General features: G+C 38.8%; 2 long non-coding RNA genes across 2 annotated transcripts in view; one reads left to right on the top strand and one right to left on the bottom strand.

The window, feature by feature from the left end:
* LOC141739661 (uncharacterized) overlaps window positions 1-10,033 on the top strand; it is a 54,730-nt gene extending 44,697 nt beyond the window's left edge. The window contains exons 3-4 of the long non-coding RNA XR_012585768.1: window positions 5,684-5,718; window positions 8,661-10,033. This is a non-coding gene — a long non-coding RNA (uncharacterized LOC141739661). The remainder of the gene's footprint in view (window positions 1-5,683; window positions 5,719-8,660) is intronic.
* Window positions 10,034-10,089: 56 nt separating this feature from the next.
* LOC141739662 (uncharacterized) overlaps window positions 10,090-27,708 on the bottom strand; it is a 28,483-nt gene continuing 10,864 nt past the window's right edge. Inside the window, exon 3 of the long non-coding RNA XR_012585770.1 lies at window positions 10,090-12,033. This is a non-coding gene — a long non-coding RNA (uncharacterized LOC141739662). The remainder of the gene's footprint in view (window positions 12,034-27,708) is intronic.

The following is a 27,708-nucleotide window of genomic DNA, read 5'->3' on the forward strand; positions in this document are numbered from 1 at the left end:
AATAATGCATCAAAACTGCTTGAAAAGAATTGTGCAGATCAATAAAAGACCCTTTATTTCTCTGCCTTATATCTAACATTGTCATGCATTCAGATACAAGTTATTCCCTTCTGGCTACAATGGCACATACTTTGATGTTAGCACATAGTGCATGACAGGATCGTACTTAGCGCAGCAGTGCCAAATACTGTGGTGTAACGCTTTTGCCCAAAACTGCACAAAACTGTAACAGAACAGCACAAAAGTAAGTTAATTCTAGAACAGCAGGATCTGAGACTCTTTGGATTCTAATTGTCTGGAAGAAAGATAAATCAAACTTTGCAGTTCTGAATGACTTTATTTAAATAAACAGGGTGGATCCTATCTACATGCACTTACATAAGTGTGGATATACTTACTTTATTTCGAGAGAAATAGAACCAAACCCTGACTGATGGAGCATAAGCAAAAGTGTATGTAGTTTTCTCACTTTGCTGAAATATCAGATTTGAAGTTTTCCAGATTTTATTCACCAAAAGGGTAGGTTTACTCCCTTTTTTTCATTTTCTACTAGGCTTACAAATATGCAAAAACTAGGTTTTATTCCTCAAGAGGAACACAGAGGCCAATAGGTTTTACAGTCATGCAGGAAATCAGCAGCAGAGCCTAAGGCAATGCCTACAAGATTTAATCCCATGGATGTTGCACTAACCGGCAGCCCCCATGTTTGAACCATGATCTCATTTCTGTGCAGCTTCCTAAACAGCGAGAACACAAGATGCTCCCAAGCTCATCTGTACTGCAATGCTTATTTATCTTTTCTGGAGATCCTCAAACTGACGTAGCCTTCTCCTAAACCTGACAGAATATTATTCAGCGCTTTCCTGCCCTGATACCTGCACACATATTTCACCTCTGCACTCACTGCTGTTCAACCATTCTCATCTAATTATTCACTCAGTTCTGTAGGTTGGGACTCTCAACAGGTTTGAAAGCTACTAAGCACCGAACACATCCCTTTGGCCACTTGCCCTTTTAAAATCCAAGTTGTGAACCGATTATCTCAGTTTGACCTTGATAAAATCCATGCAGCTGTAAGCCACAGCACCAGATAATGGAGATGAATATCTCCCAGGTGCTCAGGCGACTTCTCACATGCCATAAACAGACAACACTCTTTATCACGTATATTAATCTACATTTAATTTTATCTAACAGTTTAATTGTGAATCAACAAAACACACATTTCTAGGAGGTGTTTGGGCCTTTAAGTATTTGCCAATTAATTACAAACTGCATGTACCATATTGTGCTCCGAATTCAAACATCTGCTCTCTGTTCTAGATGTTCTGGAAATCATGTATTTTTAGTTTGCATTTTCACCCACCTAAGCAAAAGCAATGCCATGCTGGGACTGACACGCTTCCCAGATTTGGGCATTCAGCTTGCTGTCGGGACAAACATACATACATCCTCAATAGCTACATGTGGGAGCTGAAACATTCATCAGACACAAACTTTCCTGTGATGAGACTCTGAACCAGCTGACTTGGCAAAGCTCATTGTTAAGTTTCCTCTCCACAAATAAAACATTTTGCATTTTACCTTAGCTGACAGTATTGTCCAGTGGCTAGATGTGAATAGTTGTTATAATAAACCATTATTTCTGCAGAGACTGTTTGAAGTTTATCTCATAGGGAACACCAGAATAGAGGGCTGCATGTGCTTTGTTTTACTGAAGCTTTTAAGTTGCTCAGTGAACCGTGATCTTTAAAGAAGCTTGACTTTGATAGCTTTATGTCCTATTGGATTTTCATCAAAACCAGTGCAAGGATCCCAGCACTGTTTAAATAGCTGCATTAATGAATTATAAGCAACATGAGATGACATGGCTGTGTGTCCCACCATTTTTTCCTTCTCTTCTTCAAATCTTCATTCCTTCTCCTGAAGCCCATCTGCAACTCCAAAGCCTTTGGTTAGGGAAGGGAACTCCAAAAGGATACCCCAATGTCACATTCCCTCATATTCACCCCCATCGTCAGCCTCTGGCCAACAGTGATACCAGTTTGTACTTGCAGTTGCAAAATTTACTACCGTAGTTTTTTTGCAAGCTGTGAATTTCTTAAAAGCAACTGGACTTTCAATGTGCTAAATTTGCCAGAAGGCAGTAGAATAAGAGGATTCTGGACCCACCTTGGTGTCTGACTGGACTTGTCACGTTTTTTCATTCATTTATCTATAAAGGTATGTAAAGGTTGGAATTGGTATAACATGGGTGGGGGTGGGAGGAGGGTGTAAATCTCCATAGAACTTTTTTTGATATGCAGGGTTAAGAACAAAAAACATGAACCATTAAAGACAGAAGGATGTGTCTGAATATGAAAACAGATTGTGGCAAATAAGGCTTTGGGTTTTTTTTTATCTTATGTGTGTTGTTTAGTGCATAGAAGGAAACTTGCAAAGATCATTACACTCATCACAGTAAGTTCTCTGACAAGCATCTGCGGCTTTGTGAAACAGACTGTTTTTCACTGATGAGAATCTGCTGCTCTGATTCATCGTCATGTAAAGGGCTCCATCCTGTTTAAATACATTTATTATCAACAGTACGGCCCTAAGATGGAGTTCTGTAGTGCCTAGAAGCTGATACTGCAGGGTTCAGACAGGGATTTCCACTCTTTCCAGCTGCCAAAGGGAGCAGGAAACTGGATGCTGGAACATGGATTCTCTAGTGTTCAGCAAAAGGGAAATTAGCACACCCAGCCACAACTGATGTGTTTTCTTTGTCATTCCAGACGGTAGCTTTTCATTTTAGCTCTGGGTTTATCAATATCAGAGAGGACTTCCAACAGATGCCCTCTAAGAAGCTTGTTCTCAAAAAGTGTCAATGAGCAAAACTATACTGAACGAGTATTTCCAAAATACTGAGCCCTTAGAGTCCTTTCTAGAATAATCTAATACGGAGTCTTTCCACCCTTTTTGTCGAGTTGCAACAGCTGCAAATTTCAATATACTATAGAGCTGCCGTAGACTCAGTTATCAATTAACCTACCCATTGCTTGCTCTATCACTCTTTTCACTAAACCAAGTTTACTTTGGATACATTTATTAAACAAAATCATCTCAGGTGCAAACGCTCCAGACACAGAGAGAGTTAATCACACCAGTGTTAGCCAGGGAGAGGGAAGAGATTTGAGAGTATGTGTTAAAGAGTGAAAAGTTAGTTAGAACAAGGTTCTAAATTAAAACACAAACCCAAAGACAAATGACAAATTCAGAAGAACAAAAGTAACTAGTTTGACTACATTACTGCAAGCACAGGTCACCTTCTAATCTTTCTATCACTTGGCTAACCTGTGTGACTTTCTCTCTAATGGAATATTAATCTGGTTTAGTTGTAATTAGCAAAACCAGTCATCACTTAAATAACAAACATGTAAGATAACTCTCAAAAAGGTTTGCATTTGGCTTTCTAATTACTTCAATGAACTTGCACAGCTCTCCTTAATAGAGGCTGTAACTATTATTCAACATGGTTTTAAAGAAAACATTAACAGGCAACACATGCACGCCATCAACCATGTGCACTCTCACAGGTACAGCCTGAAGGTCACTTGGAACATCACGTATGGTTTTTTAACCCATATCTCAAAGGGCTTGTAGCTCGCTGGCTGTCCTAGCAGCGGAGCTAGCTGGGGCCATGCTTTGCTCCCATCTTCTCCGGTGTGCCTCATGGTGAAAGCAGGCAGCATTGCCCAGACAAATCTGATGATTGCTAGACACCAAATACACACCTAGATGATTTTCTAAATTGCAAGAGTCCAGCACAGGCTCTCTGCCTTTTTTTTTTCCCCTCTTTTTTTTTTCCTACTTTTTTTTTCTTTTTCAGTTTTCCCTAGTGAAATCGTACCAAACGCTCTCCCAGCAATGACGAGATTTTTCATGGCTTAAAATAATTATGCACTAATCTCTGGAGCCTAATATATATTATTTAATAGTACCTTCTTACTTGCCTTCTGGCCACAATATGTCTACAGTGACCCCTCATCAAATGTCAGAGTGCTGTAGACATTAATTCTAACACCAAAATTCTTGCGCATTACATAACCTCCATTATTCTCAGCAGTGCCCCATGAAATTAACTGCCTGGATAATTGCAATATTGCATGGAGTCATTAAAGTTCAGTTTAAATCAATTCAATAAATGCACACACAGTTTCACTGGGAGAAGTGGAATATCAGTCCAAGACCTGGAGTGTCTGAAGAAGTTGTCAACCAGTCCAATGCCTTGTGTCCAGTAAAAATTAATTTTGTCACTTTGAACACTAATGCTTACCAAGAGCCTCGGAATATTAAAATACAGATTGCCTGCCATGCTTCAGATATATTCCTGCAAACACGCTCTTCAATACTGCAGTCCAGAAGGTACTGAACAGCGTCTTACCCCACTTTATGTATCTTTCAGTATGTAGATACCAGACAGATATAAGCAATGGTCAGTCCCACTAATATTTTTTGTTACACATATTAAAAATTCAGAAGGTGCTAGATCATTGCCAGAATTCTGCTGCTTAAAAATAAAGATCAATGGCGGGAATCACAAGTAGGAAGACAGGGAGGAAGGGAGGAAGGAAGGAAGGACTGTAGAGTGGGTCAGAATAGAATAATTTCTGTGTTTAGTCTTCCTATTGGCAAGTCATTACAGATGACTAGAAATATTTCTACAAAAGAAAATTTCATTTAAAATGTCCCCACATCAAGTATGAGAGACTTTGCTCAAATATATTTACTAGCTTATAGGTGATGGATTTTAGTAATGGAAAAAAGAGGATAAACTCTTTTGGCACATGCATCTTTTAATCATATGTGTTTGGAAACATTTGAATCCACCACCTTGAAGCACGACTCATGGCACACAACAAGTGTGTGCAATGAGGGAGGCTCAGTTCCTGTTCCAAAGTCCATGACTTCGGCCCATGTACACTGAAGATGTAGGAGTGCTGTAAGAGCAGCTCATAAATTCTCATAAAAGTTTATTACACACTCTGTTTTGGCTACAGAGAACTTTGGCAAACTGGGGGCAGTAATCAACTTCTCCTTGGGCCATGTTGTACTTACACATCTATTCATCTCACTTTTCCCTCCTCTCTCTCTGGAAATACTCCAATAAGTGTAATGAAAGATGTTCAGCAATTTTAAGAGTGATAAGTTATTCTTATCTGATGTGAAGACACAAAGAATTAACTCAAGATACTTTCTCAGCTACGAAGAGAGAAAAGCTGAAACATAAAAGATGATGGTAAATACAAAACATTCATACAATGCTATAAATTTGCATGATGCTTTTTGCAGAGAGATGACACACCACAGCTTTGCAGTGGGATCAGGAAGGGCTGGGGTGGGCAGCAGCACGTGCAGCTGGGTGCTAGCACTGACAGAGAAACTCAGGCTGACAAACATTAAGACTTACCATATCAAAGTGCAAAAGGCTTCAGGAGTACAGCGATCTCCAGTCTGCTGCACTGTAGTCCTTCTCAAAACCTCTCCTTACAGCAGGAAGAACTATAGCTAAATCTGCAAAAAGAAAACAAACATATCCTATTTTATACTCAGTGTTCCTAAGAATAGGTCAAAGTCCCGCAAAACCTGAGATCCATAACAATGTAACTTTGAGAAAACTGAACTTAACTTATATTTTGTCTAGGTTTAAGGAGGGATGCTGGTGACATCTGATTCTAGGTAAGTAAAACTCACACAGAGAAATTAACTGAGACGTAGTCTGTAGGGACAGATAATTACTATTTCTGTGATATATTAGATTTGGCCACATTTACAGAACCAGAAGACCTGCCATTTAATCATCTTGAAGTCACATAGTTTTACAGTTTTAATTGAAATTATGTGCAAAAACAACTTTTCTCAAAGAAAGTTTGCTCTTAACACTTTTAAAATAACTTGTGGTAACACAAAGTAAACCTTCAAGAATAAAAGTTATACTGTTAATACAGATTGGCTTAATAGAATAATGCTATCATTTTCTCTTATTCTATCATTTTCTGTTATTCTATTAGAAGACAACAGATTGTTATGACTACATTAGCAAAGAATGTTTTGAAGTGAGATGCCTTTCTTTTAGTCAATTGATGTAATTGGGAGAAAAATCCGACCAAGCAAACAGGCACTTTTCAGGCAAAACTGCAACCTTCAGTTTAGCACAGATTGAAAAAAAACCTGCACTGAGTTTAACTAGGTTACATTAATGAGCTAGACAATCTGAAAGAGAAGATGATGACGTCTGTAGAGGACAGGGGAGTTTAAGAAGAGATCAGAGGGAGAAGGAGAAAGAGAGAAAAATAATGATTCTCAGTGTTTGCAGGCAGACAGGGGATGGGAAGGCTAAGATGTACCATAAAAGCAATAGCCCTCTTCTGTGACTTTGAATCCCATCAGAATAACGATTTTCTTATTCCTTGATTCATCTCTGGAAGGTGTTTCATGCCTCCCTTCAGGACCAGAAGCAGTTTAGAGAACGCGTTTTGTGAAAAACACAAGATTTTATGTCACAGTATTTATAAAACATTAGTTATCTCAACTTTTCCTACTGGAAAAAAGCCTGATCAAAGTTTTCTTTTCCCTCTGGAAGCAATGCTAATATAGAACGCAATTTCCAAAAGTAGCTTGTGAGAGAGACAGTCCTAGATGACCCGAGGAGAAAAGGATAGGAGTCATATTTAGCTACTGCTTCTTGAGTCATGGGGAAGTCACAGCAGAAGTGTGACAGTGATAACAATCTGACTGTGCAGGGAAGGACAGAGTGGTACCTCTCTCAGTAGTTTTGCAAGTTCCATTCAGGAAATCCCTACTCTTTGAGATGAAACATCATCACTCACTAAAGGACAAAGTTAGTTTTCCGACATAGTGCCGGACATCCTATATGAAGATATCCTGTGGAAGCAGGATGAGCCTGGAAGAAACGGAGTGAAGACTGAGTCTCTTTGACTTCACCTTGGAGTCACCCTTTACAAAACATTACAGTTCCGAAAATGTTTCTAACGGGTTACATGGGAACAATCAGTGCTTCACAGCATAGTATTTAGGGAACGATCTAATTAACCTGCATGTAATGGAGAATATTTCTTCTGGCATAAGAGTAAGCATTTAGAAACCAATGCTACTTACATTTACCTTCACAAGGAGCATATTTTTAACAAGCATTTAAACCCTGACACAAAAACATAAAATAGAACATATTTAAATACAAGTTACTTACGCACAACAACTGAATTAATCTGAAAACATGGCATTCCTGACTTCCTAAAAATAAAAACTGACATTTAATTCCACACACCCCCCCGCAATTTTTTTCCCCCGGGAGATTGTTATAGACTCAACATCTCCACACACTGCTAATTAGAACTAGGAACAAAATGTACCTTTCTTTGACTTTTCCTCAGAAAATACATCACACTAAACTGTTTTCAAATAGTTAATAACATGTCACTATTATTCTTTACATTGCATAAATACTTGTTCTGCTATCCTGTATTTTAAAGTGGTATTGGAGGTCACAGCACTGGTAACAAACAAACATCAGCAGGTTTCCTGTAGGGAACTACTGCCGTACAAATTGTTTAATGAAAGCAGATGAATTGGATATTTTATTTGTGCTTTGGAGAACTTTTTTTTGGCTTCTATTTGTGTAGAAATTTTTCTTGTGAGGGGAAAAAAACATCCTGAAATAAAGCTTTTGTCTTCTCTTCAGTCCTCAGTCTCCCATGATGGTGCTAATTTGAAAGTAAAGTACAGAAGATTTTTCTTCTAAACCCCCTGTTTGTCAAGTATTTTCATAGGTATATTAGCACTCATTTATTACAAGCAATGCACTTTTATAATTTTTTTTTTTTTTTACATCGTTTCTGCACTGAGAAGTAGCCAAGTAAAGTGGCTGAAAAGTGCCATCTACTGCCTCCAGGAGAAATAGCTGAATCTGAGCAGTCACACCATAACTGGAAGAGCAAGAGAAGTTCTGGCATGGTCCTTGTCAGGCCACTACAAGAAAGATTAGGAACTTGGGAGGGGACAACAGCACTTTCTCCCTTAATTTTTGTGCTATATCAGTCCCACAGGTTTTCACTTGTAGCGGCAATAAGATGCTTTCCACTTGGGGAAATGCACTTCAGCAGCACTGACCTTTTTCATACAGCTCCTCATCTGGTACATCATGACTATGGCTTTAAAACCCACTACTGCATATAGTTAGCTCTATTTTGTATCTACATACCTACCTACGTATTGGTATACATACATAGTTTGTCCACTATGTTGATTTTTTGGCCTTGGCATACTGGAAATAATTTCATATGCACTTCCTTAGCAGCACAGCTGAATTTAAGTCAGTTGTCAGACATAAAAATTATGGACATGAAACTGGTTTCTACATCTATTCCTCATTCCTTTTGCTCTAAAACTCCTTACCTCTAATGACCTTTTCAGACCGCATTTCTACACAGCAGACAAAAACCTTAGCGTGTATCCACATGAACTTCAGAGCAGTTACCCTGGTAGGGCCATCCCAGTTCACTCAGAGACTACCTCAAGCTGCGGTTGGTTTTGTTGTTCTATTTCTGCTACTGTACCGACCTCCTAAATCTGCATAAACCCACTTTTCCTTCTTATTCCAGGAAGAACTGGTATGTCCTAAGATAGAAGTTGTATTGCATGCAGATTTTGTGAAGGCTGTGTGGCAGGACACTAAACCACTGCAGTTATAAGAGTCTTTCCCAGCTCCTTGAAAGCTGGAGGACTTTCCAATTCCTAAGGATCATAATGAGAAGAGGGGGAAGCAAAAGAAGAAACAGAAGAAAGGTTGCTTTGTGCAGCATCACTGCAGCACCTGACGAAGGAACCTGAAGACTCCAAATTAGATATGAAATTGTTGAAACAGACCTAAACCCACCAAATTTGTGTACTTGTGTTTTGTCAGTGTTTGATTTTTAGCCACTTTAAAAATATATCGAGTCTCAGAGATATGGTTGACAACCAGTTGCTAACAGGAACATATTTATCATGGGACATAAAGGTCAGAAGAGAACTGACCGTATGGAACAACTTAATGAAAAATTTTGGCTTTTATATGCAGACAATTATCAACTACTGCTTAGATCTTGCTCCAAAATTTGGTGGCATTCCAAAGTAGTGGATTACATTTCTTACAAGAGCATATGTATATTCAGTTGGAAGAAGCATGGGACGGCCCACATAATAAAACTTGAAAGTCTTGAATATGCTGGGCAGGCGGTTCCAAAAAAATACATCATTTTTTCGCTTCACCCCACCATATGCCATTTTATATACTTCATACACTGCGTACTTTCTTGAAAATGTGCCCAATACAGAAACTAAAATAATGACGTTTTCCAAATTATCTGTGGTATTTGTGCATCCCAGCTGAATTCATAGAATCATAGAATCATTTAGGTTGGAAAAGACCCTTGGGATCGTCGAGTCCAACCATCAACTCCACTCTACAAAGTTCTCCCTTACACCATATCCCTTAACACCACATCTAAACGAGTCTTAAACACATACAGGGATGGTGACTCCACCACCTCCCTGGGCAGCCTATTCCAGTGTCTGACCACTCTTTCTGTAAAGAATTTTTTCCTAATGTCCAGCCTAAACCTACCCTGCTGCAGCTTGAACCCATTTCCTCTTGTCCTATCACTAATTACCTGTGAGAAGAGACCAGCACCAACCTCTCTACAATGGCCTTTCAAGTAGTTGTAGAGAGTGATGAGGTGTCCCCTCAACCTCCTCTTCCTCACACTAAACAGTCCCAGCTCCTTCAATTGCTCCTCATAAGGTTTATTCTCCAGGCCCTTCACCAGCTTCGTTGCCCTCCTCTGCACTCGCTCCAGCACCTCGATATCTCTCTCATATTGAGGTGCCCAGAACTGGACACAATACTCAAGGTGTGGCCTCACCAGTGCTGAGTACAGGGGGACAATTCAAGTGAGAGTTCACATCCTGTAAAAGATAAAGCTACTTAGACTGCATATGGTGTGACAAATTCTTTTTGTCATGGTAGAGGGACTTGAGGCATCACTGTCAGTTCAGCTTTTTTTCCCCACAGTGGCTGAAGTGAACAGGATCTACCTCATTTTGGAACAAGGTGCTCAGTCATTTACTGCCTTACTGACGATGCTGACTGGGAGAGACTTGCAAGGAAGTCACTTGAAATATGAAGGGAAATGAGACTTTATAAAAAATTAATTTTACCTTTTTTTTTAACAAATGCCATCCCTCACTGTTGAGGGAAGGAATATTCAGTTTGCTTTCCACAATGCTGCAATGGGTTGATCTGGACTCACACAACTCCAGGGCTGGGAACAACTGTGTCACAGCAGACAGAAAGAATAAATGCATTGTTATACCTTGGAGAACAGTATACTTCATGTCTGTCTGTCTGTCTTCTATTTATAGGCCTAGCTTTTATAAGATTAAAATTCATCTATGAGAGGCTACATGTTCCCTTTATTCAAGGGCAAAGAGAATAGAGAAAAGTTCACTTACAAAAATATCTGCTCTAAATCTCCAATAGGCACCTTCAAATGTTGCCTACCAACAAAGATACAGATTACATATCCCACGGCAGTGATCATTTTGAAAACCTGGGACAATTCTACATGTCTAAAAAATGTCATTTGCAGATGGACTGATGCAACCAGTGCCATTGTCATTCCATTCTCATAGTGAAAAGCATACAGCCCTTTCTCAGGTCTTTTCTCCTGGTATCTCAAAGTCTTTACAGGCTGCTTGAATCCTACAGCCTTTCAGAATGATTACAGAGGTAATTAGGAGCTCTATGTTTATTTGTTTTCAGGCAAGTTCTTCTCATGCATGTGTCTAACCTCCTCAGTAAAATGAAGAAATTAAACTGAAAAAAAAGAAGGAAACACACACAAAAAACTACTGCATACCCCACATCCGGGATACAGGATCTCACTGCTTTTCAACAGCTAACAAAACACGAGAAATAAAAATCAGACAGAAGTCCTTAGTATCATCCCTTGACATCTACCAAAAGTCAGGAAGAAATGACTACAGCTGAAAACTAGATCCCAAAGTCAGAAATTCATCTGATCAACGCTGGTTATTTCTACTGCCTACACCTGGCACTGAAGTAATTCTCTGGAAAAGTTTGGGTGACAGCCTCCATTCAGTCAAGCTCAAAGCCACAGACCTTTTACATATTCTTGCTTTCTGCCTTATACACTATTGAGGTACACACATTGGTCTTTTTGCGTTATTCTTCCCTCTGCATCCCCCAGGAATCAGGTAAAAAACACGTAAGTGAAAGAGAACATCAGTGATTGAGGAAAATTTGTATGAAATTACTGTAGAAGTGGTCTCATAGAAAACAAGATGTTCTTCCAACAACTCTGATGAAAAAGGAGAGGCAAAACTATCTTCATCGTGTTTCTAAAAAGCTGCTGAATAGTTTTGCACCACATGTTCCTCTTTAGTAGAAAAAAGTATCTTCCAAGCTCTTCTAACACATAACGCCCTACCCCCAGAGAAATCTGCTTCTGCTTTCAAAAAAATAAGTACCGAACTGAAATGTCATATTGCAAAGTTACTGAGAACTATTTTAAACATCCCATTTGAAAAGCAGTGCAGCATTTGTTGAGTCCATGTTCAACATAAAATGAAATCTGTGGAAAGCATATTTCGGTAGTCACACAAAAAACTCTAGGCCTTCCTCCTGAGAAGGCAGAAATACAAGCGGAAAGTTTTCAAGCATTCATGGAAGGTCAATTTTTTTAACAAGAATGCCACCATTGGCTCTCATGGTCTCAAGAATGGAAGAGTAATAGGACCACTTAGGGGTCCACTCTGAGTCTCTGGCAACCAAAACAGTTGCACAACAACGTGGTGTTATCAAGAAGCAGCTGTCAATCTGAACATTGACTCTTGTCAATCAGAGATGCAATGTCCTGAGAAGTTCAGCCATGTCACAATGAAAGCAGCAAAGCCTCAGGCAGCCTTGAGCGTCTGCAAGGAAGAAGGGACAAAAAATGGAAGATCAAGAGAATGGCAGCAAACAAATATGAACAGAAAAAAAAAACCTGAAGAAAAAACAAATCAAAACTAGCAATGTGATTAGTCCTACCCTTTCCTACCCACGTCTGAATCTAACACGTCACCTTTTGATATCTATTTCCTTTTATAGATACACATACAAGAAAGTAAGTGGTCCATCATATTCTTGATTATATCCCATGGTAGGTGATGCACCACAAATCTATCCAGTTTCTAACCAACTTCAGCTCTGAGATTCCATTTCTCCCCTGGCTTTGGTGATGCGTCATAGTAACCCTGGCTACGAGGCAGCTATTGATTTGAAATACAAATACAGTGTGAGAGAATTTCACCGCACAACAGGGTTATTGTGACTGAACTGAACAGCCCCTGTTTCAGTAGCAAATGCAGAACCCACATCTCTGATCACTTTGTTAGATGTTTTGCACTGTACTGATTTCTTCTTGTATTTTTCCATGAACTTACAACTAAAATGTAAAATCCAGAATGTACGTGCAACATACTTTTCTATCAGTGTGGCACAAACATAGTACTACAAAAGTGTACCACCAGAATGATTTCTTTTTCCATTGCCAACAAAAAAAGAATGGTATAAAAATCACAAGACTAACAAAACAAAAAAATTTTGCAACCAATGCCACCACTGCAGTTGTCCAACATGGACACAACTTCTTAGCACCATCCATGTTCTACAACTTAGCTCATCCCATCTACCACCATCCTAACTAATGCCCAGGTATTTTTCTCCAAGATTTTTATTACTTCATTTTAACTTCATTGTAATAAAAGCTCTCACTGCTAGCGAGACTGTGCTGCTGATTAAAAAAGATTTGTTCAGATGAATTATTTCTTTGGAACAAGAAATTGCCTGGACAAAAAGCTATTTTGCAGCACGCCTGCAATTTTAAAAATATTATTCAATATTGCTATTTAATGAGGTTTCAACACTTTTTTAATAGCACGGTTTGCGGAATAGTCTATTCATTGCAAACTTCATGTAGAAGTAGTGATACCATATAGTCGTTTGTATTTCAATGGAGTGGAGGGAGGATGCAAAATCATGTTCAGTCAAAACAAAAGCATTCTGCCTAAGTCTGAATAGCGAGCAAAGATGCAGAGCCTCAGCGAGGCATGCCCATGGCAGCCTGCGTCTCCCCCTGCCCTCGAGCCCTTCCAGGCATGGGCAGCTTTCCCCTGTGTGCTCCTCGCAGTCCTCTCTGTCTGGCTGCTTGCAAACACAGATGCAGGCTGGCTGCCTTTGCCAGCCGTCCACAGGCGGCAGCAGTAATGCCAATAGCTGTGGAGCAGCATCCAGGAGGATTTGTGCATATTCACCCCTATGTGGTGCCTTCCTCCTTACGTTGGTTGCACTTTCTTCTTGTATCAACGAGACTTGGTACTGAGGGGAATTAAATTTTCATTAATTTTCTGTTCATGATATTGTTTGGACATAATTTTTCATTAAATTGTACAGATGACAATATAGTCACTGATATAGCATATCAAAGCAATCACAATATTAAACAAAACCATGTCATACTCTTCCTCACACCTCATTGCCCATGTTTTTTTGTCCAAAAGATGTTCAAAAGCTGATATGAACCCCTTCAAATGTCTGCGAATTCTTCCAAAATTAATTTTGTAATTTGAAGATCAATTCTGGATTGAACTGTGCACACACAGCTGACTTCAAAAACGTACATTCAAGGTCTTTTTTACGGAAGTGAGAAAGGTAAAAGTAACTATTTATCAAGGAACCAACCCAAATGTTGGTTAATTCTCAGCCAAGTGACTGCACTATCTATCAGGCTATACAGTCAGCCTCTGTCACCAATAACAAGAAGTACTTTTTATTGGATCCTGAGGAATAAAATGCTGTTAGGCCAGTTACCTGAAAGGGGTGGTCCCAAGGAGGCTCCACTCTGCTGGAAGTGTATCCTCCATAGCAGAGCACAGGGCTGGGGAGGTAAATTCTTAAATTTACCCCAGCACAAACACACAGAGCTCTTTCATAGTCAGGTTCTCCAAACTAGGAGCAATTCACACTTTAGGAATAGTGAATATCAGTCAGGAATTTCACATCCATCAAAAACGGTAGATATATTTCTGAGTGAGTCCTGGTCTTAACAAGTGAATATTTTGAATTATTATTGCAATCATTTTCTCTTTTATTAAAATTTAATTTCTTATGGTGCGTGATTGTATTAGTACGTATGAATGAGAAAATTGTGTAAATTTATGTTATTGTGAAATTCTAATATTTTGATATGACATACTGGACATCCCTGTGACTGTTAAAGAAGGTGCTGCTTTTCTGCTGTTGAAAAAATGGGGACACAGGTTTCACATATTTGTATTTGCATGATAAGGACTTTATATTACATATGTAAAATACATATAATATGGGAATACGTTTAATTTGCTATGTTACTAAGTACATTATAATTAATGGAAATTACACATTAAAATGTTAATGCAACATGCTAAAACTTCAATTACTTGCTTACAAATCACCTTTTTTTTTTTTAATGTAATGAAACATAAAACCGCAGGAAAAATTTACATTCCCACCTCTTCCCATTTTATGGGATCCCTTCAATGTGCTTCTTTGCCTAGGAATGTGAAGTCAGAACTGGAAGATGTATTTTTATAGAATAAAATTTGTTCGCAGCAGATGCGTTAGCAAGTCTTGGAATAAATTACATTTAAACGCACGACACTTCCAGTTGAACAAAAAAAGAGATGTGGCACTACACACTAACCACAAGCATCTGGCTGGACTTCTATAGGAGGGGATGTTCAGACCTGCAAATTCTCAGCCTTTCTCTTCCCTCACCGCATATTTTATGTTTTAGAGTCACTAAATTAATTTGGTTTGAATGGACTCCCCGGGATCTTTTTCCTGCCCTTCCCACAGCAACAAATCTTTGTGCTAACTTTGTACCCAGAGGTATGATCACAGTTTCTAGGCCAGGTAAGAGGAGAGGAGCAGAGGAGAGGAATCCAGCGTTACCAATATCCAAACCCCACTGGTATTTTGGAAATCTTTAGTCAGTTTGGATCTGAACAGGAGAAATGTAAACAAGCTTAGGCTTAAAAAATACTCTTTGACTCTCTTTAATACTGTAAAAACCTATTTTTCTTGCTACAGCCAAATAATGTTTCCTATCAATGAAAGGCTGCTGAGAAGGCCTTATACTTTTATACAAACTTACTGAAACACAAAGTGTTTTCTGAGGAAAAATTCAAAGTTGCGGTAATGTTTCCATAATGGAAAAATACAGTCTACTATGTTCAGAGCAGTATGGGAAATAGCAGCAGCAAGAAATGGGAACTGGGATTATGCCAAATTATTTGGCTGCAGTAACATGAGTATGCCCTAAAGCCTACTCTGTGAATGAAGGACATTTATCACACTTATGTAAATATGATGTAGGAGGTAAAAGAATTTTGATAAAATTATTTTTAGCAAAACAATTTGGACATGGATCTTGATTTTTATGTGCATGTGCGAACTGACAATGTCCAGGTGCAGACTTCAGTAGTTCTGCACATCTGTGCCCTCTGCTTTGAGCCATAAATTGTAACACTGAGCCTTCAGGTACAATTGCCAAACCTGCTGCCTTCACTGGGGGCCTTACTCTAATGAAAATGATCCGTTTATACTTTGAACTGCATGATCAGGCAAGCAATGACATACAAACCATTTTGGGAGATATGAATTAACATGCAAGATTAAATGGTAAATTAAAAAGTCTGACAGATAACAGAATATATTCAAAATAATTTGTATATTCAAAATTCAGTCAAGAATTTTATCATCAGTCATCACAGTTTCAAAGGTGTTTACTCTAAACTACATTAATAATGGAAAGCAACAAATATTAAATATATTCTCTGCCTATCTCTAGGCATCATTTTGCAAAGCCAGACCTCACAGGAGAGCATGAGCTGCAACATCATGCTGTAGACAGGAAAATCCCGCAAGCATCCTGGTGAGGAGCTCGTATTCTGCAGTGCAGCTGGGCTTCCATTCTAGAACTTTTTCGGAAGCTCCAGTTCTGATTCAAGTAACTGGGTTGGTTCCAAAATGGCATATATACAGTGGAGTGTGAGAACCCTCTCTGAGGGCTTTGTAATTCACAAACTTACAAGCCTTTTTAATACACACTGCAAATACATTTGTGTTTTGAACTTTTCTCCATCTCAAAGTGATACTCTGACTTGCTTGTATTCCTTGCTTGTCTCAGGTGCAGTTTTTAAACTATTTTTCCAAATATTCAAAATATCTGAAGTACTTCATGTTTTACAGAGCTGGGATCACTAGTATGCTGCACAGCAACATGTTCAGTACCTTTTATCTCAATTTTCTTGGAAGAGCAAGTAATACTTACATAATTTAGTTTGTGCACCAGTATTTTGAAGTACCAGACAGTAACTGGAATCAGTGTATCATGAATCCTAAATAGCTTATTAATTCACTAGTTGGACTAAAGATAACATAATTATTTTATTAACATGTCTACTTTCTCTTCACATATTTGTTATGAGTTAGTTATCAGCTATTAATAATCTGAAATGAGGATAACATATTAAAAATGTGTATAAGCTCACGTCTCTAAACCCGTCTACTGTGCCCATAAAAAGAATCCCACTGAACTGTGATAAAAAAACTTTTGGATTCACATGTGAGGAAATTATTTTGAAAAGTTACTTGAAAGATCTACCATCACTATGCCCTTCATATTAAAGTAATCACAACGAAAACCATGTCTTCTATAAATGCAAGTATCTGTAGCAGTTAGATAGATTATGTAAAACGGCTTATAATAAAGAAAATTAGTAATTAATAATATTTAGCAAAGGTGATTGTGAATCTTTGTTGATTAAATTTTGCAAACTGCTACGTCCACTAATGAGGCCACAAGCTGATTTAGTAGAATTGGTCCTTTGTATTCAGTCGAGTGATATATCCCTCTTTGTATTTCAGGGACAAAAGAGAAGTGTCATCAGGGAGCTGTCTGCCTGCACACACAAACACACTCTATAGAAACTGCCATGTTATTGGAAGCGTGGAGGAATGTAACTAGGAAAACACAGGAAACTCAAGCCAAGATTTGAGATAGCTAAATTCAATTATCAGACATTTTCATTCAGATTTGAGAGTGGTATTTCAAAAGCCATTGTTTCATTACTGCCTGTTAAAAGCCCCTATGGCATTCTTTATGATTATTAGTGAAACAGAAATTAAATGGCAACTGACCCATATAGTGTTCACTGGAGTCACATGTTTCAGAGACCTAGATACTGCATCTGCATCACTGTGTGATGAACGGCACGTACATTCCCAATTAGGATCTGCTTTGGAGTGCCAGTATAGATGAATGAAGGAAATTTGATGAAACTTCTTAAACTGATGCCACACTAAGAATGAATGTTCTTGTTTTCTGTTTTAAACTATATATGATTTGTTTGTAAGCTTCTGTTCAATAAAAACAAATTATGATATCTCAGTAATGTTTAATAGAAATAAATTAATTAACACAGAAGCCCAGAAGATTCAAAATGCCTCTTAAAAGAAGGCATAGGAAGACATAAGACATAGGAAGACATAGGAAATATAACATCGCTGTTAAGCAGGTGTACACTGACTATCTCAAATATCGAAAAAACATAGTCATGCACTCTTTAACATGCAAAAGAAACAGCAACATCCTAATGCCAGACAACATAAATCTGCTAACAGCATTATGCAGGAAGAACATTGTTTCTTAGGCAGACTATTCTGAGTTACTGTTTGTCAAAAAATACTTCAGGGCCACCCATAGCTTTTAACACAAAGCCAAACTCGTGGCAAATTGTCAACGATCTCAACTACTTCCTCTGTTTTCAGCAGCAACCTATACACTGCTAGCACTAATTTCCTGATGTTCTGGTTTAGACAGCAATCTGCCCTTTCCCAGCAATCTAGAAAACAGGAAGTAGTAGTCTGCTGCTCGAACATGCGCAGAAATTGAATTGTTAGTTATAATCCTTTCTAATATCTTTAACTGGTTGAGTGCATTAAAGACACCCAAGGGTTATTGCTGTTCTACAGGTATTTCTGCCTAAATATATGCTGCCACATAATCTATGTCGTAAGTATTAATTTCATTTAAGCTTTCCAAATTATCTTTTTTTTGTATAAGACATGAGGTTATAACTTCATCATTTCTTAACACTCTCTAATAAATCACATTTGAAAGCGTTCTGTGACAAGCATTTGAGAAGCACTTGGTATTTTTTCTTCTCCTTTATCAGAAAAGTGGTATCACATCACCCATGGATCAAGCACAAACACAGCGGACCTGGAAGAATTAGTCTCCAGCTATCGGTTTCTAGCTGTAACAGTAGGTCAAAACTCTGCATGGTTGCTTTATATAACAAAATGCATAAAAGTCATGTTTCCTAATAAGCTCCTGCACAGCTTGCAGAACCGGTGCCTGCACAGCTCCAGTCTCAACATTATTTTCCCAATACCATTCCTTTGCAGGGTCATGTTTTTCACCAGCAGAGAAATGTTCGCTACTGCTTCTCCACACACAACCTAGCAAACTCTTCTTGAAAGCACTTCCCTGCTTCCAGAGATGCCCTTTTCTGTATCCAGAGATGTCTTTTTCTGTGAAGTTCAGTTCCACAGTGCCACTGCAGAACGAACCACAGGCTAAGCCTTTCCTAAAGGTTTCCTCGCCACTACAGAAAAGGAACAGGTAGGAACCAAATTCTGATATGTGTTAGCGAAGGGCCCACCAGCAGCTTGAAAAGCAGTTGAACACCGGTCAGGCATAAGGCACTTCCATTAAAACTTTGTGAAGACCCTATTTAAAGTCTCTCTGCACGAAAGCCCAATATTGCTATTGTTCAGCAGGATGTAACATTTTTTTCTGTTAGGCTAGATGAGGGAGATGAAAGTTGGACCTCCCTACACCAGACAAGCTTCAGTGAAGACTGTCTTCCTTTGTTACCATCAAACTTTCCAAAATGAAGTGAACCTAAAATATAACAGCATCTTTAGGCAGACAAATGAGAGTCCAGCCCTTGAATTTTCATTCATAGAGGCTTGTCCAAATAAAAACCCTCTGTCTGCAGTCACTTTCTTATGAACAACGTAATTTAAGATGATTTCAGGAGCAGAAAATTAAATCATTCACAGTGGATAGGTCTTCTAATAACAAGACACTTTTATCTCACAGACAGCAGTGTTGTCAGTACTTGGGCATAATTAGGACTAGAAATTGGTAATTTTGCTGTAAAGCAGCTGACAGAACAATAGAGACTATTTAAAATAGACTTCAGTTAAAATCTTTACTGTTTACTTGAAAACTTCCACATAGCTACGTGACATGTTGCTCTGCTAAATATTAACATGCACAGAGTCTAAGGTAAGTCTTGTTTTATAACCAGTCACTTCCCCTTTGGATTTTGGATCCATAGTTATTCATATCCCCATAGCTGACTGGTGGTGGAAGCAAATTTATCTTCTGCGATTTTGGAAAATGTATCCACCTAATGGAATCTTTAATGCAAAACACAATCCTACCTTAACTTAAATTGTAGAGGAGGGTACTGTGGGAAGCTAGCATTTTTAGTAAAATAACTGAGTACCATAAAAAGCCCATAGGAACGCGAACAAAACATAATAAGCAAAATACATTAATTGATAGGAAGGTCAAAGTTAAGATTAACATTTGAAAGTAAGAAACTCCAAAGCAACACTAAGCCAGACTACAGTCTACCATACAACTATATACTGTGTTTGTTATGAAATTTTTAAATTTCTGTTACCAGTTGTGATGCTTTATCATCCCACAAGCCTTTTAATTCATTTCATAAAAACTTCATTCTCATCAAGGCTCATTGAGTATAAATAATTTTCCTTTAAATGCCTTCCCTCATCATGGTTCCAAAGGTATTGATTGCATAGCATCCCACAAGCTTATCTTGTAAGTGGTTCATAGGCTATTTAGAAATATTCATGCATCACACACTGGTATATGACTTTTTTTTGCACCATAAAGTCACTGCAGAAGGCACAATGTGGCAAATAGTTACTTAAAAAAAGTCCCAGGTCACTCACAGCCTCTTGGGACCAAGGAAACTATTATATTGAAAGAACACAGGGTCATTGTTGACCTAAACCTGGATCTGCACAGATGACCTTTCACATCCTTTTTATTGTCATTCACACAAGTTTCTGGACAGTGCCTCCTGAAGAGTTTCCTGAGCTCCTCACACAGAGAGAGACTGGTCTAACAATAAAATTATATCATCTGTATTACTCCTACTTCCTAGCTTTTGTCTTGCTTTATCTTCTGATCAGCTATAACCAAAAAAGAACAGTAATCACCTATTTGTCCTTTCCTATTTCTTTTTCCTTGCCAGATATTTACTGTCTTTTAACTCACTATTGTATATAAATAAAACAAAAAGGGATACTTGTTATGTTTGGAAGCAAAGTGTGGAGCGTGGTAGCAAGTTTAGGTGAAATAAAAGAAACCACAAAGAATAACTGCATGACTTGGCATTTCATCTTTGCTTTAGAGCTGCTTCCACTGGAGAAGTTACTCTAGATAATACACCGACCAAGTCAAAATTTGTCTAAAAACAATCAGAAGGATGCATTGATAAAGAACATCAAAGACTGTGTTAGGGAGGCACAGGCCTTCATCCAAGCTCCATGTCAAAATTCAGCAAAATTCATGAAATACTGGAAGCCCTGGAACAGATCATATGATAGTGCCTGGACCAGTACTCAATTGATGTTTGTATGTCCCAGGAACCATGTTATTTTCATGTCATCAGGGTGAATACATACACTGACCCAAAATATGAAATAAGCAGATTAGAGGTGTGCAACCAGTTTTCTTCAGATGTCTCCTTTTTTGTTCCACCTGGAAATTTTGTCTGAGCAGAAAAAAGGAGGACTTAATTTGTTGGGAAAGCCAGACACTGCAGATTGGAACAGTTACTCTGAGGGCGCTACAAAATTACCGAAAGACTTAGATGAAGAGACATTTCTAGACCTTTGTTGATTCTGTATCCCAGGCTCAGATTTCTCTGGACTCATTGAGCATCTGTCACTTGTATATGAGCACTGAGTCTGACACGTGTAGAATGTGTCAGATTCTGCTGGCAGTTTATGTGCAGTTTGTCTGACGTATACAAGATCTGCAGGATCCCCTCTCCATGTCCCACACGGTATGTGTACTTACATTTCCATCCAGTGTCTTCTGAAAGAGGCCAGAGTGAGTGAGCAGAGACATATTAAAGAAGATGAAATGTGGAGAGGTTGTCGTGTAGAAAAACTCATGTAAGGCAGCAAAACTTTTGACTTTATAAAAGGCAAAGGTAATATGAGAAAATATTAACAGTACTCCATTCTCTTGAAAAGCACTGATCTCTGATCCTTCTTCAAATTGCACTAATGGACATACTAGCCTGGGAGACGAATCTGGCCATTTGGCCATTTACTGACATTTCTTTTGTAGTTCTTATTTATCTACTAGCCTGGCATCCAAAGGTATGCAAAACGTATTTTGTGGATGGTTAAACTGATTTCATATAAATTACATGAATTTTAGTATTTCATTATCTTCCTCAGTGAATAACACTTCAACACTTAGAGAAACTAGTATTTATTTTGTATTTTTAACCACGTACATCATAGGATGTGACAGTCATAGAATGTGTTGGTACACGGTCATTGTGTACCCATATATCGTAGGATTTTGATATTTGTAAATTGTCAGTTCTGTTGCTGCAATAACAAATAAAGCCAAATATTTTAAGAAATCATGAAGCAACACCTTCTTGAAGTTTTTGCTGTAAGTTGCAGTCATGACATCACAGAATCCTTTAGGTTGGAACAGACTTCTGGAGACTATCTATTCTGAAAGCCTGCTTAAGGCAGAGCTAACCCTGACATTAGATCAAGTTGCTCCAGCTGAGTTTTTAAAATCTCCAAGGATAGTGTTAGAGGGGAACTGGGTGGGGTAACCACAAAAACAGAGCCACGCGTCTCATATAATCCAAAAGTTATTAACATTCCTTTTAACAGGATGGATGTAGCAGCTGAGCAATGATTTCTGTTCCAAGATTTCTATTGTACAGCACACACTCACATCACGCACTCACAAATCAGCTCCCAGCTCCACTGGGTCAGTCAGCATAGACCTGCACCACGAACTGGGGGGACAGGCTGGAACAGGAGTGCTCTGACCACTCAGTGTGCGAGGTCCTGGCTGCCAGCTTGGCCCTAACACGTAACTGTTCTACCTCAGGCTCTGCCTTTTACATGTCCGGACATCCTTTCATGGTGTTTCCCTCTCTTCCCAGCCACTAGGGACTATTTGTCTTAATTATTTATTGCTTTCTAAATTAAATCACAAACATAAGCTGTCAATAGCCTTGCTAATCACACAACCCCAGGCCAATCTCTTTGACATTCTCCTTATCTAAGACAAATTACTGATTGTCCCCAGGGATTCTGTTACCCTCTGGTCTCTCTTGGGCCCTGACGGGATGCACCCGCGAGTGCTGAGAGAGCTGGCAGATGTTATCGCTAGACCACTCTCCATCGTCTTTGAAAAGTCATGGGGAACAGGAGAGGTGCCTGAGGAGTGGAGGAAGGCTAACATCACTCCAATCTTCAAAAAAGGCAAGAAGGAGGACCCAGGGAACTACAGGCCGGTTAGTCTCACCTCTGTCCCTGGGAAGGTAACGGAGGGACTCGTTCTGGATGTCGTCTCCAAACACATAGAGGAACAGGAAGTTATTGGAAGTGGTCAGCATGGATTTACCAAGGGCAAATCATGCCTGACCAATCTGATAGCTTTCTATGATGTTATAACGGGTTGGCTGGATGAGGGGAGAGCCGTAGATGTCATCTACCTTGACCTTAGCAAGGCTTTTGACACTGTCTCCCATAACATCCTCATTAGGAAGCTGAGGAAGTATGGGCTAGATGAGGTGACAGTGAGGTGGATCAAGAGCTGGCTGACTGACAGAACTCAGAGGGTTGTGAACAGCGGCACAGAGTCCAGTTGGAGGCCTGTAACGAGTTGTGTCCCTCAGGGGTCAATACTTGGTCCAATTTTGTTCAATATATTCATTAATGACCTAGATGAGGGGACAGAGTGTATCCTCAGCAAGTTTGCTGATGATACCAAGCTGGGAGGAGTGGCCGACACTCCAGAGGGCCGTGCTGCCATCCAGCGTGACCTGGACAGGCTGGAGAGCTGGGCAGAGAAGACCCTAATGAGGTTCAACAAAAGCAAGTGTAGGGTCCTGCACCTGGGAAGGAAGAATGCCAAGCACCAGTATATGTTAGGGGCGGACATGCTGGGAAGCAGCTCTGAGGAGAAGGACCTGGGGGTCCTGGTAGACAACAAATTATCCATGAGCCAGCAGTGTACCCTTGTCGCCAAGAAGGCCAATGGCATCCTGGGCTGCATAGGGAAGACTGTGGCCAGTAGGTCGAGGGAGGTCATTCTCCCCCTCTACTCTGCACTGGTGAGGCCACAACTGGAGTACTGTGTCCAGTTTTGGGCCCCCCAGTTCAAGAGGGACAGGGAACTACTGGAGCGAGTCCAGCGTAGGGCAACCAAGATAATTATGGGACTGGAGCATCTCCCTTATGAGGAAAGGCTGAAAGAGCTGGGACTCTTTAGCCTGGAGAAGAGAAGGTTGAGGGGGGACCTGATTAATGTTTACAAGTATCTAAAGGGTGGGTTTAAGGAGGACGGAGCCAGGCTCTTTTCAATGGTTCCCAGCGACAGGACAAGGGTCAATGGGCACAAGCTAGAACATAGGAAGTTCCATTCAAATACACGGAAAAACTTCTTTACAGTGAGGGTGGCAGAGCACTGGAACAGGCTGCCCAGGGAGGTTGTGGAGTCCCCTTCTCTGGAGATTTTCAAGACCCGCCTGGATGCAGCCCTGAGGGATGTGCTTTAGGTAATCCTGCTCTAGCAGGGGAGTTGGACTAGATGATCTCTAGAGGTCCCTTCCAACTCTGAAGATTCCGTGATTCCGTGATTCCGTGATTCCTGCCCCCAAAATGTTACAAAAAGTGTGAAGGGAGCAGCAGTTGCATAACAAGGTCCATCTGTATTTCTTTGTTTCCCAGGCCATACTGGATTAACCTAGTCAGAGCTGGCCAGATGCAGTCAAGTTCTCATTTGCTTTTGCAGTGCTTTTGGTTATACTTGTAAATTGCTGATTTTTTTTTTTCTCTTTATATCCAGGCAGAATTTCTCTCACTGTAATTTGTAGCTCTTTCTCCTGTCTTTTATTGTGCACCTCTGAAAAGGTGAAAAGAGTCTGGTTTTGTTCTGTCTATAAATTCCCATTAGATTGCTGAAGACAGCAAATAGATTCCCCTTACTATGTTGGGCTTCTCTGCTGACTGATGTACAGTTTGTTTGAAAAGAAAAGACAGTAAGAGGAAATAATCCAAGGCACTACAAAAAAGCATTCTGCATTCTCCAGAGATAAAATGGTAATTTGTCTACATAGCAAAATTTGAAATTAGAAAAATATATGAAAAAGAAAACTTGAATTTAGGGTTTAGGTTTCTTTTGACTTCTTTATTGTTCATCTTAAATGTAGTTGCTTTGTACATTCATGAGAATGCCAAATTCTCAGAACTCTATGAGAGGCCTTCAAGAAACTTTTCAAGAATAAGAAAGAGTATGGTTATTCTCAAATGTATGAATTCCGTTGAACCCACCTAAAAGTCATATAATACATGAGAAGAGGGCATATACAGCCTTTATACAAACATTTCCAGTAAAGATTGACTAAGAGGCAATTTCATTTTAGCAGATGCTCTAGTGCAACGAGCTGAAATTTCAATAGAACACATTATTAACCCAGAAACATCTGCCTGAAACAGTCAGTGAGAGCCAGAAACGTAGAATACTACAACCTTTGTGTTTTTCATATGTTTTCAAAGTTTACTGTTTAAGGGAACTTACTTAGGTTGCTAATGCCTGTCTGCAATGATGATGGTATAATACGCAACTGGTTCCAGGTGAGATGCCTTATATATACACCAAATATGAGAATTGTTCCCATGCGACCTCATCAAGCTCTTTGGCTTTCTACAAAGCATTTTCTCCCATTGTAAAAAAATGGTTCCTAATAGTTACTTACTATACTGTGGCACTGTGCGAAATAAATAATTAAAGTTCATTTACTAGTTTTGAAAACACACATTGCTATTAAGTGCTAAGTATATTATCATCATTTTCAGCCCCTTAGGGCTGAAGTAAAGCCCATCTCTGTATAAATTTATAGGCAAAATGCCCTAATATTTCCCCATCCCTGTCATTAAACCATAAGGTTGACAGCAAGAAATAATACAGTTTTCTTCTGCTTGAGTTAATGAAGTCAATTTTATGTGCCAAGTCAACCTGGAAAGACAGCTCTGTAGGCAAGTCACAACAAGGCACAAGATTTCCATAAAAAGATTATGGAGTAAGATGCTTCACTAGAGAAGTTTCACATTGGATCAGAAGTGTTATACCTAAGCAGTTACGTCTTGAATCAACATGTTTGGTAGCTACAATAAAGTAAAGCGATAACATTATATATCTTTTATGAACTTCTGCTGTAATATACGATTAAGTGTGTGGACAATGATTAAGACCATTATTATCTGGAGACAGTTAGTGAAACAAACTAATCCTAAATACATTTAAATTAATCTGAAATACCATCTATTCAACTTTTGGAAACAGAAAGATGACATTTCAGAGAATTATTTTTATCTCTCCAGGAACAGGCCTTACTAGCTCTCCAGCAGTGCCGGAATCTGAGTATGCAAAATTTTTGTAATGCCCCTTCCGCAGGGGATAACGTCAGACTGTTTGTCTGTAACTTGTAATCTGAAGCAAGGCATATAGTTTTTTATTTAATTTAGATTTTATAGATTAAATCATTATCAATTCTAATAACAGTTATTTCCTTCTTTTATTTCAGGCTGTAAGTAGCCTAAAGTGGGGTTCATTTCACTCATACAGTGAACTGAAACTTCAGTTTGTATGCTGCTTGTCTAAGTGACAAAGAAAAGATACCCCAAAGAAAAATCTACATTCAGAAGGCAGAAAAAACCGTTTAAGATCCTAATTGAATTCACTTTAAATAAACATAATCTAGTGTAAATGATGAGGTAATCATTGTTTGCTGAAAAAAAAATTATACCACACATGCAGGATCACAAAAATGCTCGTACAGGTTTCCACATGTTTCTCACCTTTGATTACAATTGAATATATTAAAAAAAAATATCCCAAATCTCCAAATCATGTAAAAATTTTGCGGACTCAATTGGGGAGTATTGTCCTGCTGAGTTGGGTATCTTCTTAGTTTACTATGCCTTGGAACCTGACATTAGAGCATACCCACAAGACAATACAAGGAGGATGAACAACTGTTTATATGAAGCAGTAAAAGCAAAGTAGCTTTGATGACATGGAGTTTTGTTGCAGCTGAAGCCCATGCTGCTCGTGCTCTGCTGAAGGTATTTGGTAGCTAAGCTAGCTCATTTATGTCTACATGAACTGTAACACAGTTCTGGAATGGAGAAGCAGAGATGATAACATTAATTTATCTGGTGAATATTGCAATTGGCCAAAAGTCAAATTTTGGAGCCTGAATATTCTCCAAATACTTGAGACAATAAATGTCTTGAGACAACAAAAGTGTATAATAGCATCATAAAAACAGTCTTATCAGAAGGTTACCATTTATAAAATCCAGAACTTCGCTTTGGAGTTCACTTAATCATGCCTTAATCCTTCTTAGCTCAGACACAGGCACAGCATTTACTTAAATTCTGCTGCGCTTCAAGAGAAATATGAAGCAACTGGAGATAATCCAAAGAATAGCAAAAAGAATGATCAGGGGTCTAAAAAACATTTATTGTAATAATATATAAATAATCACATAGCAATAATAGTAATATTTATTCTACATGTCTATACTGGATAAGATAAACTAGCAATAAATTCAAATTGCGGTAAGGAAAATTCATATTAGACATTAAAACAAGCTTTCTATGGACTGTGCAACCATGGTCAGTGGAACACAGCAGCAAACTGCTTATGAAGTTTTTAGGAATAAGGCAGACAAATATCTGTCAGAAGTCAGAAGTATTTGATCCTACCACAGACAGGGAAGGGTCCAAATGATCTTTCCAGGTTCCTTCAAGCTCTGAAGCTACTTTACCAACTAGGGCTTGATTAAACCAAAACTAGACATTCAATTTCAAACAATTTTTATAAATATCTAACGTTTTAATCAAAGTTGATTCTTTGCATTGTCGAGCACCTTGTAAATATTCTATAGATTTGATGAAAAGGTGAAATATTATAAATTAGCCTATATGGTACCATGCATTTATTTCAGATATTTTTCTGACACTGCTCAAGCTAGAGTGTTTTGGAATGTTTTTTGTTAATTCAGCATGTTTTATGTGTGGTGCAACTGGATGAAGTATACACGATGCAACTGAAGCCTCAGGTCTCTGCTCTGGTAACCAAACATAATTTTGGCCTAAGAGACTGATCAACATAAAAGTCTAAC

Source organism: Larus michahellis, chromosome 2, assembly GCF_964199755.1.
Source record: "Larus michahellis chromosome 2, bLarMic1.1, whole genome shotgun sequence".
In the NCBI taxonomy this organism is placed as follows: Eukaryota; Metazoa; Chordata; class Aves; order Charadriiformes; family Laridae; genus Larus; species Larus michahellis.